This window comes from Danio aesculapii, chromosome 3 (genome assembly GCF_903798145.1).
Source record: "Danio aesculapii chromosome 3, fDanAes4.1, whole genome shotgun sequence".
Taxonomy (NCBI): Eukaryota; Metazoa; Chordata; class Actinopteri; order Cypriniformes; family Danionidae; genus Danio; species Danio aesculapii.
In genome coordinates, this window is record NC_079437.1 from 25,084,791 (window position 1) to 25,091,073 (window position 6,283).

At 38.1% G+C, this 6,283-nt stretch overlaps 1 long non-coding RNA gene across 1 annotated transcript in view; it reads right to left on the reverse strand.

Annotated features, from left to right (window-relative positions):
* Nucleotides 1–2,243, reverse strand: part of LOC130218746 (uncharacterized) — a 2,635-nt gene extending 392 nt beyond the window's left edge. The window contains exons 1-2 of the long non-coding RNA XR_008835988.1: nucleotides 2,169–2,243; nucleotides 1,457–1,534 (exon numbers count right to left, since the gene is read on the reverse strand). This is a non-coding gene — a long non-coding RNA (uncharacterized LOC130218746). The remainder of the gene's footprint in view (nucleotides 1–1,456; nucleotides 1,535–2,168) is intronic.
* Between the last annotated feature and the right edge of the window lie 4,040 nt (nucleotides 2,244–6,283).

Sequence of the window (6,283 nt, forward strand, 5' to 3'; positions counted from 1 at the left end):
ATCATTCTTGAAATGTTTTAGCAGCTTAATTGGAGTTCACCTGTGGTAAATTCAGTTGATTGGACATGATTTGAAAGGGTTGACAGTGCATGTCAAAGCATGAACCAAGCATGAAGACAAAGGAATTGTCTGTAGACCTCAGAGACAGAATTGTCAAGGCACAAGGCAGAGGAAGGTTACAGAAAAAATTCTGCAGCTCTGAAAGTTCCAATGAGCACAGTGGCCTCCATCATCCGTAAGTGGAAGATGTTTGGAACCACCAGGACTCTTCCTAGAGCTGGCCGGTCATCTAAGCTGAGTGATCGGGGGAGAAGGGCTTTAGTCAGGGAGGTGATCAATAACCCGATGGTCACTCTGTCTGAGCTCCAGCGTTCTTCTGTGGTGAGAGGAGAACCTTACAGAAGGACAACCATCTGTGCAGCAATCCACCAATCAGGCCTGTATGGTAGAGTGGCCAGACGGAAGACACTCCCCAGCTGGAATTTGCCAAAAGGCACCTGAAGGACTCTCAGACCATAAAAGACTAAATTCTCTGGTCTGATGAGACTAAAATTGAACTCTTTGGAGTGAATGCCAGGCGTTACGTTTGGAGAAACCGAGGCACCTCTCATCACAAGGCTAATACCATCCCTACAGTGAAGCATGGTGGTGGCAGCATCATGCTGTGGGGATGTTTTTCAGCAGCAGAAACTGGAAGCTTAGTCAGTATAGAGGGAAAGATAAATGCAGCGATGTACAGAGACATCCTGAATGAAAACCTGCTTCAGAGTGCTCTTGACCTCAGACTGGGGCGACAGTTCATCTTTCAGAAGGACAATGACCCAGAGCACACCACCAAAATCTCAATGGAGTGTCTTCACAACAACTCTGTAAATGTCCTTAAGTGGCCTAGTGAGAGGCCAGACCTAAACCCTATTAAACATCTCTGGAAAAATCTGAAAATGGCTGTACACGGTTACTTCCCATCCTATTCCCAAAGACAGGTGTGCCACGCTTGTGGCATCTTATTTAAAAAGACTTGAGGCTGTAATTGCTGCCAAAGGTGCATCAACAGAGTATTGAGCAAAGGCTGTGAATACTTATGTACATGTGATTTTTCAGGTTTTTTTATTCTTAATAAATTTGCAACAATTTCACAAAAAATCTTTTTTCACATTGTTATTATGGGGTATTGTGTGTAGAATTTTGAGGAAATAAATGAATTCAATCCATTTTGAAATGATGCTGTAACATAAAAAATGTGGAAAAAGTCAAGCGCTTTGAATACTTTCTGGTTGCACTGAGTAACATTGTACACTACAATAATTAAATGCACAAATATATTGCCCAATAATACACTCATGTTTGCTATTCTCATTTACGAACAGATAATCTATTCAGCACAGGTCTATATCATATTAGTGAATGACAATCAAATTTTACATTCTGCTATTGTAGAAAGCTTTCAGATACACACCAGTCTCATCCGGCCCACGGCAGCACAGGAGTCTCCAGGCTCTTCTGAGATGCCTCCACACAAGGACAAGTACCCCACCTGCGGTTAAAACACCACTGTGAGCAGCCACGTTTTGTACGAAAAGCATTTGTAAATAGCTCAAACTACACTTAAAACGGTCTTCTAATCATCAGTTAGTCAGGTATCTTATCGTACAATAAGTATTTAACGAAGCCATTATGAAGTGATGGTCGTATGCTAGCAATAGGTGCAGACTGGGACAGTATTTTTAAGCCCGGGACAGTTATTGGAACATCAGGCCACATCAATGAAGTTCGGTAAGTGAAGAGGGTGGGGTTGTGGTGGGTTTTTGCGATCGGTAAGCAACAGCTTGGCGGTGGCTGGGGGTAACAGGCCAGATTCACGGTGGCGAGCCAGATTGAGCATCAAGCCACAGAGAATTGTAACTTTGGTCAGTCCGCCACTGGCTAGCAACCAACGTACACTGTAACTCAAGACGTTTGTTCGCTAAAATCCACAAATCACAACTTTTTGCATGTTTTTCCCATGTTCTCCTGTGAATGACACTAGTTATATATGTATAACGGATGATAACTTGTTAACTTTATCTACGTGATTACTTTTGCGAGATATCGCCGGAACGAAAGCAGGTTGGTAGATGAAGGCGCGCGCCCCAGACATCGGCATAAAGACACGCGACACCATTTCTTACCTCGAAAGTTGGGGTCCATTTCGTTGCAATTCTGTGTAGAGTACTTTGTACTAATGTATCCGTTGTGAACTTTTCTTAGTGTCGAAAAACAAACGCGCAGCGTTGTGTTTCTTCCCAATCGGGCATCTGTGTAATGTAGGCGTGCATAATGTAGGCGTGCTCTCGCGCGACAGCCCATATTATTCACGCCCTCCCATCATACTCTACTACATATGCGAGAAGGGTATAAAAAGAGGTCGGAGGCAGCTCTAAGCGGGCAGTACAAACCAACCTGGAGTTATCTTTTTTATGGTCTTGTTGCACGTGACACGGAGTCCTATCTATTTTATTTATTTTATTAATGTCTACACCTACAGTACCGCAAACCTAAACTCAACCTCACAGTAACCTGTTATGGTGAAGTTTGTATATAAGTGTACATTAGTCATCCTCTTGTTTTACTGGCATTACAATTTTAAAATTTTATTAAAATGCTAAATATTGTAAAATTTTAAATTATTTAGAAATTAGAATTTAGTAATGCGACACCCAATTTTTCACAACATCCATGCATTCTATGAACCAGCAGGGGGATTTAAATTAATCTTTAATTCACAGCTTCAGCAAATAGTCCAAATTGCATTCATGAGCATCTTGTCACTTAAATAATGTATAGCAAATATCAAAGCATTTGGTGTAAATCAGTCATTGTTTTTGTGGACATATGAATGCAAAATATAGTAATAACAACTTGGGACTGTACATAATAAAAATTGCTGTAATTTAAACGAGGATTTTATCATACAGTAATGCAGTGTATAAGACCACCAATGACAGCAAATGGAAATGCAGTATTGTTTATTTTGCATGCATACCCAGAGACAAAACATTTACATATGTGTAGTGTATGCTGTCTAGTGCCACATAAATTAACACAACCAAATGGATAATAATAATACTATAACAATAATTTATTCAAAACAACCTCAACACATACTGCAAGACATATGTTTTTAAACAAAAAATAATTTAATCCAAGTACAAGTCTTTACAAACATAATTATTTTTTAATACTGGTATTTCCTTTTACCATTTAGCAGCTTCATCTACACTGCATCGGTATTATAGAACAAAAATACTTAAAAAAATATTACTAAATATACACAAAGCACCGTTGGACAGCATTTACATAACCCATATAAAAACAGTGTGCATCTCAATCAGCTCTCTATCTCAAGAGGTTGTGAATCCATGTGAATTGTACACGAATATGTAAACTGGAAAGCACAGTAAGAATCATGACCAACAATACATTGAGACATGAAAATATGTAGTACAGCATCTCTACCGGTTATAGAAATAACAATAAAACTGAACATTATTGTGCTGATATCTACAGACAGATGTTTTATTTTTATTATTTTGTTTTAATCAGACATGACAGGTGAGCTTCAATGCTTCCTGCTTTTCACAGGACATAGTGGGAGCACACACTTTTGTGATTGAGACTGCACTCAAAATGGCAGAATCCCTGAGCAGTGCCCTCTCTACTGAACTAGGAAGCTGATTGAGACACAACCATGGGGAATTTTACAGGAATAAAATAAATAAAACATTCAGGATAGAGTTTCTTAGCTGATCCAGGCCAAATGGTCAAATCCTACTTCAAGATTACTCGAAACTACAAGATCTTTCGTATTACTAGAAAATTCAGGCAGATGACTTGGTTAATGGCTCTCAAAAACAAAGGTTGAAAATCTCTGTTAGGAAAAGCATTTTGGTGAAACCATGTTTATTATGGGGCCAGATCGGTCTCAATAATAATAATGATGATGATGATAATAATAATAATAATAATAATATTTACAAAATGAAAACCCATACACACAGCACAATTAACAGTAAAAATCATAAATATTTTGACCAAATAAAATGAACCAGCGACCTTCTTGCTGTGAGGCAACAGCACTACCTACTGCGCCACGCTGTTGCTCGAATTTACAAATTGGATTTGCACATTTTTTTTAAATAATTTTTGAATTTACGAATTGGATTTGCGTATTTTTGAATCGTGTTTTAAATTTACGAATTGGATTTGCAAATTTTTTTAAATCGTGTTTTGGATATATGAAATGGATGTGTATTTTTGTACTGTATTTTGAATTTACAAATTGGATTTGCGCATTTATGTTTTTGAATTTACAAATTGGATTGTGTAAATGTGAATTGCGTATGTGTGAATTTTATTTAGCAATTTTGTATTATTTTTGAGACTGATCTGTCTCCATAGTTCAACAGTGGTTTTCTTAAGAGGAGAGAGATTTCAGTCAGCCACTATTCACAGCAACATTAATATGCTTTTCACATGTGTGGCTGAATAAAAAAAACACCCAGATTTCTGCTAAAACAAACCCCTCCAGTTAAAAACAAAAGTCTTAAGTAACAATACAAAAACATTGTGGTTTGTCACTATATTCCACTGTAGACAGCACTAGAGACAAAAATCATTAGGTATTACCTGACAGATTTAATTTTCAAATGTAACACTTTGAAATGCCATATATAGCTTTGTATCCTGTGGTGATGTGGAGGTTAACTGCTGCAATAGTTACTGATTTACACTTGTTTTTTTTTTTTTTTTTTTTTTTTTGCATATAATACATACAGCAGTGCTAATCTGTTTCATCAATGCTTCTACTAATGATATGCCTGCACTAAATAAATAGTATTAACTGGTGACTGAAAATGCCTTGCTATTTACTTTTACAAACAACTGAAATGCTCACAGTGCGGTACAACCATAAACGAGAGTACAGCACAAGGTCAAGAGGTAAACACAGTGAAATGTAACATGCTAAAACTAGAGTTATCCACTGACCGGTAAAAGCTGCTTCTCTCTGTCTCTCAGTTGTTACGTTGGAGCTGATGAATAAAGACTCACTGGCCAATGTTTGCGCATGTACATGTGCAACCAATGGTAGCATGCAACAAGGCGTGGCATGAAGAGAACAGGAAAATAAATGCAAATATTATTACAATTAATGACTACTGTAGAAAGCAAATGCAGAATGCTGCACATTTTAAGAGATTAAGAAATCCTGACTGATGTCCTCTTTTTGGGGCAAAAAAATGCATGCCCAAAAAGGGGACACATGGTCACCGTCATTCTAACAAATCAAAGCGCATATACTGCTGTATACACTTCTCTTACTTCAATGCTTCACCTGAATTAATCTGAACCTTTACTATGATGTTTTAGATATCACCAAATTTTAATTTCTTTGGTATTTGGCAAAATATGTGGTCATAGAAACAGCCAGTAGCTCAAAATGATGGATTTGGGTACCTGAGAATGCATGTGATGACTGGGAAACTAAGTACGCATCATGTGATTGCATAACTCTGCTTCTGCTTTGGAGAAATTTGGTCAGGAGTCAATCATGTGTATTTTACATTTATTAAAGAGCCCATATTATGGGTTTTTGAAAATGCCCTTCCATGTAGTGTGTAACATAGCTCTAAGTGAAGTGAAATATCCAGCTAAGGTTTAATTCTGTGAGTGTACAGTGTTTAAAACTATTGATTCATCTATAAAGGAGTCGACTCATAGTGCTTCAAACGAGTCGTCTTGATAACGAGTCATTAGGTGTTTCGTGATGACGCGGCTACGAAACGCAAGTAGTTGCGCACGCAAACCCGGGACATTTGAAACCTGCGGCCCCGCCCACTAACACAGAAAAAAAGCCCCCCACACACAGACACCGGTCGAATAAAGTCACGCTGTGCACATGGATATTATTGACAGTCTAATCAAAGATGAAACCTCAGCAATATAGCCCAGCCTTGAGCAGTTCTGAGTGCTTCTGTAAACTACATGCTTAAAAAGAAGACTTCATCAGTTTGTTAAAGGAAGGATCAGTAAAGACTGTCAGAACATGGATCAGTGCATCATGAATCAGTTACTACCCCCATTTCACCAGTGTAAGTACATGCGATTAAAACTGTTGCCTCGTTTACTCTATCTTGCAAATTGTGTATTTAGTTGTGTTTTGTTACTTGTAACCGCGTGTACTGAATCAGGTTAACTCTTTATTTTCTCATATCGCGTGTAAAGCCACGTTGAAAACACGACGTGT